This window comes from Pelmatolapia mariae, unplaced genomic scaffold (assembly GCF_036321145.2).
Source record: "Pelmatolapia mariae isolate MD_Pm_ZW unplaced genomic scaffold, Pm_UMD_F_2 NODE_ptg000307l+_length_41548_cov_1, whole genome shotgun sequence".
Classification (NCBI taxonomy): domain Eukaryota; kingdom Metazoa; phylum Chordata; class Actinopteri; order Cichliformes; family Cichlidae; genus Pelmatolapia; species Pelmatolapia mariae.
In genome coordinates this window covers 19,198-31,551 of record NW_027051997.1, presented here as the reverse complement: position 1 = coordinate 31,551, position 12,354 = coordinate 19,198, and the positions used below count along the sequence as shown (strand labels likewise).

Here is a 12,354-nt window from a genome sequence, read left to right as displayed (position 1 = left end):
CATACATGGGTGTAGGGATGGAGGACATGCAGAGGGTTGGTGTAACAGAGGAGGATGCTACTGAGTGACCCCTAAACAGATCGAAGAAGAAGAAAAAAATGCTTGTAGTAGTAAAAGTAGTTTTCTTTTGAAGTAGCAGTAGGCCCATCATTTGAAAACAGTTTTGAAAGTATAGTACTTTGATTCAAAATACTGACTACTAAGGCAGTAAAATGGGATAATTTCTTTTCTCATGGACACAAATGTATATAAGAATCAATGTATGTATAGTACGTATAGAATAGCAGGTTCTGCAGAAAAATTAAAGATTCAATTGTTGTTAGTGGTGAATCGTAGATTATTTATTATATGTTCTAATTGGTTATTTGTAGTCTAATATATGTATTACGTTTTGCCATCTACTATATTTGACTCTTATATTTGATGTTTAATACAGATAACAATGTCATTCAGAAATAGGTCACTTGTAGGTAATTATCCTCAGGACTTCTTTCTGACATGCCTCCAAAAATGATGGAAAGAGCTTTCATGTGCTGAGACTGTAACAGATATTAGGTATTATGAGCATGAGAGTGTTCCTATGATAGCTTGAAAGGTATTCAATTCAGTTCAGTTATATAGTGCTAAATTACCACAACAGTTGCCTCAAGGCCTTTATATTAGAATGTGTATATATATATATATATATATATATATATATATATATATATATATATATATATATATATATATATATATATAAGACCCTAAAATAACACAGAGAAACCCCAACAATGAGACAATCCCTTATAAGCAAGCACTTGGTGACAGTGGGAAGGAAAAACTCCCTTTTAACAGGAAGAAACCTCTGGGAGAACCAGGCTGAGGGAGGGGCAGTCAACAGCTGTGACTGGTTGAGGGTGAAGGAAGACAGGACAAAAGACACACTGTTGAGAGCCAGCGATTAATGGTAACTAATGATTAAATGCAGAGAGGTGTATAAACGCATAGAGAGTGAATAGGGTGAGTGAACAAAACACACTCGGTGCATCATGCGAAGAGCCCAGCAGCCTAGGCCTATTATAGTGTAACAATGTGAGGATTCAGGGTCACATGATCCAGCCCTAACTATAAGCTTTATAGTTAATAAAGGAAAACATTAAGCCTAATCTTAAAAGTAAGGAGGCTGTATGTCTCCTGAATCCAGACTGGGAGCCCGTTTCACAGAAGAGGGGCCTGAAAGCTGAAGCTGAATTTTAGACAAATCTGTTTGTGCCTGGAACAACTAAAAGCACACAAACTCTGTTGTTTGTGCTCTGTTAAATTTCTGTTTTTGAAAGGTGAAAATCCACAAATGGAGATATGTAATCTTGTGTATGAATGCAGCTTCATGCTTTCACACTAGAACCAGACTGATAGGTTTACACAACAATAACCAGGGTGTTAGAGACTTTAAAAGGGTTCAGAGTCATTCAAAAATAAGAGCACAGAGACAAAAGGTGCATCATTCTAACTTTTATTGACTTTAGGTTGTCACCACACAGTCACTTTGCTTATGTGAACAGCTAACAAGACAGTCATATTGTATGATTTCTTGTTAATTTACAACCTTGATTTCTTCATCACTCCTCTGCTTCCTTGGTCTGAAATGACAAAACAGTGGCACTTAAAAATTTGGCTGGATAATCTCGATTTTAACAGGATGAATATTTCTACAAATTTGATTCATGCTAGATCTTTTTTTTTTTTTTACCTTGACTATTTCACGACTCTTCACCCTGAGTTTGTTAACTTGAGACTCAGCAATGTCAGCACGCTCCTGAGCTTCCTCCATTTCATGCTGCACCTTCCTGTACCTGGACAGGTGAGTGTTGGCCTGCTCCTCCTGTAGAAGAAGCCACAGTGAAGTTAAACCCTGTGCACTGAGTGATACAAAGTGTGTTTCATGAGAATCAGGTCTACTTACAGCCTCCTCAGCCTGTCGCTTATAGGACTTCACTTTGAGCTGGAGCTTGTCCACCAGATCCTGAAGTCTGGCAATATTCTTCTTGTCCTCCTCCGTCTGTTGTAAAGCAATAATTAGTTATTCTAGTATAAATGTAATACTCATTTAAGCATGGTATTTTCATTACTGTGGTTTTGTAGTAGTAATCAGCTGACCTGATAGGTGAGCTCCTTTACTCTTCTCTCATATTTTCGCACTCCCTTGATAGCATCAGCGCTGCGCCTCTGTTCAGCATCAACTTCAGCCTCTAGTTCACGGACCTTGACAAAGGATGTATGCAGTTATTTTTAAAAGATAAAATGTTTCCCCAGCTTACAGCGAATCAGTTGGATGGCTCTCATGACACTCACCCTCGCCTCCAGTTTCTGGAGCTGCTTCTTGCCGCCTTTCATGGCCAGGTTCTCAGCTTCATCAAGGCGGTGCTGCAGGTCCTTCACTGTCACCTCCAGGTTCTTCTTCATCCTCTCCAAATGAGCACTGGTGTCCTGCTCCTTCTTCAGCTCTTCTGCCATCATGGCAGCCTGAAATTTCATGTCATTTGTATTGTTGTAACTGTTAGGCTAATATAGTTGCCAGAGAATGAGTTACTGTGTAGACATTCATCAGGGTGGCTCACATCAGTGATGGCCTTCTTGGCCTTTTCTTCAGCATTTCTGGCCTCCTGGACAGCATCTTCCACTTCACCTTGGATCTGAATGAAATCAGCCTCCAGCTTCTTCTTGGTGTTGATAAGGCTGGTGTTCTAAAAGGAAATACAGGATAATGAATCACATATTCGGACTTTCACCCGTCAAATTGTAAACATATGAAGTTTTTGAATCGTAACTAACCTGAGAGTGCAGCAGTCCCACGCGCTCGCTGGCATCAACCAGCTCCTGTTCAGCAATCTTGCGGCCTCTCTCTGTTTGCTCCAGTGCAGCTCTCAGCTCCTCGATCTCAGCCTGCATCAGGTTGTTTCTGCGCTCCACCATTGCAACCTGCTCCTTCATGTCTTCCTGGCTTCTGATGGCTTCATCAAGATGGAGCTGGGCATCCTGAAATGTGGAACATTAAGAGGTATTAGTGCACACCTTTCAGATACTTTTAGAAAGTTTGGGCAAATCCTTCAGTGGACCCACCTTCAGCTGTCCCTGCACATTCCTCAGCTGTTTCTGGGCTTCAGCTGCCTGGCGGTTGGCATGACTCAGCTGAATCTCCATCTCATTCAGGTCTCCCTCCATCTTCTTCTTGATTCTCAGGGCGTCATTCCTGCTCCTGACCTCAGCATCCAGAGTAGTTTGCATGGACTCGATCACTCTCTGGCTGTTCCTCTTGATCTGTTCAATCTCCTCGTCCTTCTCTGCAATCTTCCTGTCAACTTCACTCTTGACTTGGGTCAGCTCAAGCTGAATGCGGAGGATCTTGGATTCCTCGTGCTCCAGAGTAGCCTTTGAAAAATAAAATATTTACCATGTAGCTCCAGGATCATTAAAATTGAACTGTGCTGATTGGAGAGTAGTTTTTTATCAAACAGTACCTCTGCCTCTTCAAGTGAAGTCTGGAGTTCAGACTTCTCTGTTTCTACAGTCTTTTTCGCTTTTTCCAGTTCATGAATGGTTTTTCCACCCTCACTGATTTGCTCAGTTAGATCAGAGATCTCCTCTGTAAGATAATAAAGAATAATCAGTTTAAAGTTTAAGCAGAATTCATTATTTTGCTTACTTTCGGTGGATCTTGATGTCTAATAAATGCAAACTTGCATTGATTGTAGCGTACAGTATAACATTTGTAAGACTTAAGTCTCTGAGCAGTAGTGTGGGGCACACTATCGCTTCTTCTAACATAAAATACATGAAACAACATTAGAAATTGGGTAAAATTCCTTGGGTATAATAATTGAAATACGTTATAAAAACTTTAAAATTTTGCACAGTTAGCTTACTGTCTGGTATTTTTGTTAGTTGACTGAATATCTAAAGCTTTGCATACGTTGCAGGTTCTTGTTCTCCCTCTTCAGGGTCTCCAGCTGGTCCAGAGCTTCTTCATATGAATTCTTCATCTTAAACAGCTCAGTGCTGAGCGAACGAGCTTCTTTTTGAGCTCCCTCTAGTTCTGCTTGGGTTTCTTCATACTTCTGCTTCCACTCAGCAAGAATCTTAAATATAAGGCAGACCCATGTATTTGCATAATTCATGATTTATTAGCTTTCATTAAAATAAATAAGTCAAAAATGAAAATGGTACCTTGTCAAAGTTTCTCTGCTTCTTGTCAAGGTTAGCAGCCAGAGCATTAGCTCTCTCCACGTCGATCATCAGGTCCTCCACTTCACCCTGCAGTCTCTGTTTGGTCTTTTCCAGAGAGGCACATTTTGCATTCACAGCTTCGATGGACTCCTCTGCATCCTGGAGACGCTGGGCGAGCTTTTTCCTGTTAACAATTAGTTTACAGACTTTATATTCTATTATAACTTAAACGTAATTTGCAATAGGACAAAACTAAAACCGAAGACTTACTTTGCCTCCTCCAGCTCCTCAGTGCGCTGAATAGCATCGGTTTCATATTTGGTCCTCCACTGAGCCACCTCGCTGTTTGCTTTGGACAATGCACGCTGCAGCTCAGCTTTGGCCTCCTGCTCCTCCTCATACTGCTCTCTGAGGAGGTCGCAGTCATGACGAGCTGACTGGACAGCATGAGCCAGGGCGTTCTTGGCCTTACAGAAAATTGGAAAAATTATTATTATTAACTTAAATTGTGGTTTAATCAGCTCTGAGGTAGTGCAGGTGTTTTAAATGTGCACTTACTTTAACTTCCTCTTCAATGTGCCTCTTCAGCTCTTCAATCTGCTGAGTGTAAGCCAGCTTGCTCCTTGTCAGCTGAGAGATCAGGGCTTCCTTCTCCTCCAGTTGGCGAGCGATTTCACCTAAGGTGAGACAGAAAAAAAAGAAAGAAAAAACACAATCCACATTTGAATATGATCATATATCGAATGAAAAATACCTCAAATATAATTTTCCCACCATTCTCCGTTTGAAGCCTCGCCCTTTGCACCCCAATGTCATTCAGTTGTCGCACATGTTCATCATTTTTGGTCTTCAGCTCACTCAGCTGATCCTCCAGTGAGCGACACATTTTCTCCAGATTTGCCTGAAATGAACAAAAGCTGCAATAATCTAAAGTAATGGACACAAGAGTCAAATGTACATGAACACAAGGTTAAATGTATGTTTTCTCTTGCCTGTCAAATGTTTTACTCTATCGTACCTTGGCTTTAGCGATGGCCTCCATGTTGCTTGTGAGGTCATCAATCTCCATCTTGTACTCGCTTTTCTCTTTCTCCAGCTTCTGTTTGATTCTCTGCAGGTTATCAATCTGCTCTCCTAACTCGGCCACGCTGTCAGCCTGCTTTTTGCGGAGAGCTGCGGCAGTGGCTTCGTGCTGCAGGGTGGCCTCTTCGAGATCACGCCGCAGCTTCTGAAACTCGGCCTCGCGTTTCTTGTTCATCTCAATCTGAACAGCAGTGGCCCCGCCAGCTTCCTCGAGCCGCTCACTGATCTCCTCCAGCTCCCTGGAGAGATCAGACCTCTGCTTCTCCACCTTGGCACGAGCCGCGCGTTCAGCCTCAATCTCCTCCTCAAGCTCCTCAATACGAGCCTGCGATTTACATGTTGAAAGAAACAGACATCAAATTGTAATAATAAAGCTGAATATACTTGTTACTTGTAATAGACTTGGCAGCTTGCTGTCAGATACACCAACCTGCAGTTCTTTGATCTTTTTCTGAAGCTGAGCAGAAAGAGACTGCTCATCCTCAATCTTGTTCAGAAGCTGGCTTATTTCAAAGTCCTTCCTGTGGGGAAAAGTTCAAACCAAATTTTACATCCACATTTTCTATTTATTTATTTTTAATTCTTGAAATAGATAACCCTCATTCTGACTGCTGATTTTTACACTGAAAACAGAGAGTTTTTGTTTTTTCACTTTTGCGGAAGAGTGGGCGAACCGTTCTGTTTTTATTATGATTTGTTTTTCATTAACGTATGCTGGTTGGTCGGAAAATGATCTTTAGCGTTGCTGCTGTCTGCTAAGCAAATGCAGTTATATTAGATACTAAATTTGATTAATTGCATTTTGCTTACTTCTTTATTTTCTCATCAGATTGCTGCTTATCGTTCTCCAGATCCATGATGGTTTCTTGGGCCAGTTTAAGATCACCTTCAAGCTTTCTTTTAGCCCGCTCAAGGTCCATGCGAAGCTTCTTTTCTTGCTCCAGGGAACCTTCAAGCTGTGTAAAACAAGATGAGATTTTATTTTGGTTTTGAGATTTTTGGGATTTATAGTTTATTTTCAAGGAAACTCAAATTCCTATACTCACATCGTCCACTTGCTGCTCCAGCTTGGTCTTGGCCTTCGTCAGACTGTTAACTTTGTCTTCCTCTGCCTGCAGGTCATCGAGGGTCTGCTGATGGGCCTCTTGGAGGGCTTTCTTTTCTTTGGTCAACTTGGCAATTGTCTCATCTTGGGAAGCCATTTCCTCAACCAGGTTTTTAACCTATATTGACAGTATATTTAAAAAAGGTCTTTGCAGTTTGCAAACAATTTGACCTCAAACCCTTGAGACTGATGCACCAACCTTGTTCTCAGTGGCATGTTTCTCCTTTTCCACTTTGGCCAGAGTCAGCTCCAAGTCATCAATGTCTTTCTTCAGCTCAGAGCACTCGTCCTCCAGCTTCCTCTTCTTTGCAGTCAGCTCAGCGTTCATTTCCTCCTCATCCTCCAGTCTCTCAGCTGTCTCTTTGAGTTTGGCCTCGAGCTGGATTTTTGCTTTAATGAGCCCCTCACACCTTTCCTCTGCATCAGCAAGGTTTTCACCTTCCTAAATTGATAGTAATATACAAATGGATTAAGATTTCCTTATTCATAAAGACATAGTTCAAATTCCTTTGTTATTTTAACATACCGCTTGAATTTGGATCTGCAAGTCATTCTTCTCCTGTAGGAGAGTAACCATCTTCTCTTCCAGCTCTTTCTTCTTAGCCAGAGCCTTTGCCAGATCCTCTTTGGTCTTTTCAAAGTCCACTTTCATTGCGGCCATCTCTTTCTCCGTCTCTGCACTCTTCAGCAGAGGCTTAATCTTGAAGTACAACTTCATCCAAGGCCAGGTTTTGACATTCATGAATGAACGGATGTTGTACTGGATGGAGTAAATTGCCTCCCTGAGGATAAAAGATTGAGGAAAATAGGTATTTTTAGATTTGAAAAGCTGTAATGAAAACTATGGGTTGAACCAGAAAGAAAAAATTGGCGCAGAATTTACATTGAAGTTGTCATCTGCATTTGTAAAAAACCCCTTTGGTGTGTAAAGCTACGATGCCTACAGTACCTGCGTTCCATCATCTTTACAAACTCTCTCCTCATGAGGAAACCTCTGCAGAGAGCCTGCGTCATTGTGACAAGGATAGCGAGTTTTTCATCACGCATCTCCTCCAGGAGACCCAGGAGACCAGCTTTGAAGAACACCTGAAAAATAGTCATACAGAGCACATACAGCATTGTCAAAAAGCAAAATTGTAATACCTGCTTAAAGTATCATGATTTAGCAGAAGTTTATTTAAAATACCCACAAAAGTTTGCATTTTTGTTACTGTACCTTTGTGTGGCCAAACTTGTACTGGGTATGGTCAACATCAATGGACCCCAAGAGTTTCTCTGAGGCCTTTTTGTTGTCGATGAACTGTCCCTCAGGGATGACACTGGCATTCAACACTTTGTATCTGATTGGGGGTAAATGATGAATTAAGGAGAAGTTGATCTTTAGATTGTGACAAATGTCTTTATTCTTAGTAATCACCTCTGCTTGAAGTCACCATAGAGGATTCTGCTGGGGAAACCTTTCCTGCAGATCCTGATCCCCTCCAGCACACCGTTACACCTCAGCTGGTGGATGACCAGGAAGTTCTCCATGAGACCTTAAACCCATATTAAATTCAGTCATGTACATGGCATTACATTTACCTTAAAATGCATTAATTTATATTATTGTTACCAGTCTTTACCAGGAGTTTTTGATTCATTTGGAATGATACAGCGTACAAAATGAGGATGAGTGCTCCTTAAGTTCGTCATCAGCTTGCCCAGATTCTCCTGAAATGTGAAAATTTTCAAATTGTCACATGATGGGAAGTAAACCCTGGATGCTACCTACGCATCTGAGGAAAAAAAGAGATAATATTTTTATGCTTACCCTGAACAGAGCAGATACAGTCTGAAAAGACCCACCCTTTTTCTTGCCACCTTTCTTTCCACCTCCCTCAGCTGTAACATTTAATGTCAGATATAAACTTAAATGACTTTAAATATAATTTTTTATTTCATAACTTAATTTTTATTCTGTTCTGTACTAAATCTGATCATTTTGAAATATAATGAAAACAATAGAAACTCTGAATTCTGTCTTAAAAATATGATCATCACCTTCTGCAGAGGCATGTGACGCATACAGGAAAGCCAACAGTTTCGCTGATGACTTCTGGTAGAGCTGTACCACAGAGTCATTCAGGGGGTCTTTGTTCTTCTCCAGCCAGCCATTAACATTGTAGTCAACAGTACCAGCATAGTGCACCAGGGAGAAGTGGGCCTCAGCTTTGCCTTTGGCAGGCTTTGGTTTCTGGAAGGGGGCACTTTTGCCAATATGCTGGTCATAGAGTTTGTTCTTGAAGGTTATGTCTGTTGCCTTGGGGAACATGCACTCCTCTTCAAGGATGGAGAAGATGCCCATCGGCTGCCGTGATGAAAGAAGCATAAAAAAACAGTTTCAAGTTGTTTTCTACTGTTTTATGTGTGCAAATAGACAGCACACGGCTCACCTTCTCAATAAGCTCAATGCAGGCAGCCAAGTCCATGCCAAAGTCAATGAACTCCCATTCAATGCCCTCTTTCTTGTACTCTTCTTGCTCCAGGACAAACATGTGATGGTTGAAAAACTGTTGCAGTTTTTCATTAGTGAAGTTGATGCACAGCTGTTCCAGGCTGTTGAACTGAAAAAATGCAGGTAAGCTCAGCAAGCGGCCACCGAAAACGAGACTGTGCTTTTATTCTTGACATACCCTAAACCCTGAAATGTTTTGAAAATGTTTTGTATAATTAGCAACATGAACATAAGATTATGCAGTGTTCTGCATACTTACATCAAAAATTTCAAACCCAGCAATGTCCAGGACACCAATAAAATAGCTTCTTGACTGCTTTGTGTCCAACATCTCGTTGATTCTGACAACCATCCACAAGAACATTTTCTCATAGACGGACTTTGAGAGAGCATTGACGGAATTGTTGACCTGATTTTGAAGTGAAGGGATATTGATTTTATCGTTAGTGGTTATAAATTTAAGAACTTATTTAGTGCCATTGTAACCTATTGATAAAAAAAAAAGCCTTATCAATATGTACAGTGGCTTGAAGGGTTTGGTTTAAAGACACTGTCTTACAGGAAATAATTTGTTATTTGTGTGTTTTCTTTGTAACATCTGTACCTGAGGAACAGTTTGACCTTTGGTCACATACTCGTTCCCAACCTTCACTCTCGGGTAGCACAGTGCTTTTAGCAATCAGCCGAGTTCAGACCCATGAGGTAGGCGATTTTATCTGCAACTATAAGAACACAAATTCATAAATAAATAAACCTCTACCTCAAAGGTCCTCTTTCAAGTGACAAAATCAGCAGTGCTTAAAGTGCACAATGTTCTTCATACCCTCAGTGCCATCTGGCTCAGCCTGCTCTTCTCGCTGCTTCTGCTTGAACTTCATGTTTCCGTGATGCATCACAGCTCCGGTCAGTTTATACCATGCTTGCCTTCTCGTCTGCGGTGAAGCCCAGGATGTCAATGGCAGTCTGTGAAATGATGAATAAGTTTTAATAAGCACAAACAGAACCCATTATATTTTTATGTAAAATAGAAAGCTGTTTTTGATACAGCATTTATTACATTTTTAATTCAAACTCCCCATGAACAAAGCCGAACATCAATATGATAAGCTTCATGGAGTTCTGTTTATATAGTTATTAATATTAGTGAAAGGTCGTGAGTGAAGCTGTTCTTACGTCAGTAGCGATGAATTCTTCAACGTCATTGATACTCTTGACAGTGATTTCACCCCTGACTGATCATGGGATAGTCGTATGGGTTTGTGGTGATCAGGAGAGCCTCTGAATGAGAAAAACAAAATACATAAAACATAATGAACAAAATATATATAAACACTATATTTTGTTTTTGGTGTAATTTTGGTGTAATTCTCTAACCAATGAGCTCAGGTCTGTGGCCCGTTGTGAGCTGATAGAAGATATGGTAGCTCCTCTCAGCAGAGAGCTGGAACGTCACGCGAGACTTCTCCAGCAGATCTGTACAGATTTAAGTTTCGTGGTTATGACAGATCTTCCTTGTAGCACAGTCAAAGCAATTTCTGATAATTCCCTCAAAAATAAATTCATAAATAAAACCAAAACAAAAAGTCATACATGTTTCAATATCAGCCGAAGCCAGTTTTCCAGTTGTCCCAAAGTGAATTCTGATAAATTTTCCCTAAGCAGGAGAATAACGTTTAATTAGAACTGCAACAGTGAACACGAACTGTGAATTTTTACCACAGAATTTATAAGAATTTCAACTAAAGTAAAATCACCAAATAACTTACAAAACGTGAAGAATTGTCATTCCTCACAGTCTTGGCATTACCATAAGCTTCCAACAGTGGGTTTGCTGCAATGATTTGGTCTTCCAGTGACCCCTAAAGACACCGTTCATGAGCTGTGAGTACAGGAATTCATTGATTGATTTTTAGATCTAATATTTTGCAACTTCATCTACCTGCATTTTGCCGGGAGCTTGCTCAGTTTTCTTTCCTCCAGCCACTGCAATTGTTGCAAAGTACTGGATGACACGTTTCGTGTTGACAGTCTTTCCTGCACCAGATTCTCCACTGGTTCGAGTAAGGAGTTTTAGAGATGTAATTTTGATATTGCGAATAATACTTTTGGAAATGCTCATCATATGAAAGCATGCTTTGTACTTACGTAATCAGGATGGACTGATTTTCTCTGTCTGTAAGAGACCAAAATCATCAAGCTAAAATAATTAGTTCACTTTTGAATTGCAGCTGTTTTGTTTCTGAACTCTGTAGCTTAAAAATGATCAGGACACATTGTATCTTAAGAAGGTTTATTACCTTGGAGCATGAACTGATAGGCATTATCAGAGATGGAGAAAATGTGGGGTGGAGCCTCAACTCTCTTCTTGCCCCTGTATCCTGCCACAACCATTGAATCATACACTGGGAGCCACTTGTAGGGGTTCACAGTGACGCAGAACAGCCCAGAGTAGGTCTGTGGAGTCAGAAAGGATCATTTATGATGCAGATCTTCCTTTTGTCATGAGCACGAGTATCAGCTATGGAGTTCTGATCAACTCACGTAGATCATCCATGCTGCATAGCGCTCTTTGAGGTTATACAGCACAGAAGGCTCACTGAGGTGGGTCATCATGGCCATGTCCTCAATCTTATCGAATTTGGGAGGGTTCATGGGGAAGACTTCCTCTTCTTTCACAGTGATAGTCTGCCAAAGGGACCAAGAAGGCACAAATGTAAATTCAGATAGAATTAAGCAGTTTTTGTCTTGTGACATTTGTTTTTAATCTTGTTTGTTTTATTCTCATTCTTATTTCAAATTATTCATTTGGCCTTCTGATCAGTTTTAGACAGTGGGATACATCCAAATGGGTCCAAAAAGCTACTTCTTCTTAGTCTACTTTGTAATTTGCACAAGGTTGTATTTCAGATTTAATATGTTTTTGGGTGGGGTTTTTCCATAAAAAGGCCAATATCAGGATTTGGAATAAAATGTTAATCTCAGTTGTGATGCCATGTTTTCTGCTATCGTGGTGAAGAATGGCTTCAGGGCAATCTCACAAGTTTAAATTTGATTGCTGAGAAGAGTTTGTCAGATTCTGAAAATTTCAAATATATCTTAAATGTCATGACTTCTTGTGTTACATGTAAATATACCGAAACCTCTCTGGTTTCAGATATTTGGACCATGCTACATATAGTTAACATATCCATATAGGTATTCATAACTTGAGCAGTCTGAATTCACATTTGAAGCTGCACAAATTCAAGTGTCACTACTCTCACCTTCCACACAGAGTCTCCACGGTGGCTTTGCCGCCCTCTCTCTTAGTAAGTTTCCCCTTGAGGTACATTTCTTTGGGCTCAGTCACGAAGTATGCTGTTTTAGCATCAAATGGAGTGTTTTGAGCTTCAATGCGCTCTCTTTCTGGCTTGCGGAGAAAAATGGCCGCCTTGCCAAAACACTCCATCTCTGCGTCCCCACTCAT

The 12,354-nt window shown here is 40.5% G+C and overlaps 1 pseudogene; it reads right to left on the bottom strand.

The window, feature by feature from the left end:
* Window positions 1–1,601: 1,601 nt before the first annotated feature.
* On the bottom strand, window positions 1,602–12,354 carry LOC134622979 (myosin heavy chain, fast skeletal muscle-like; annotated as a pseudogene).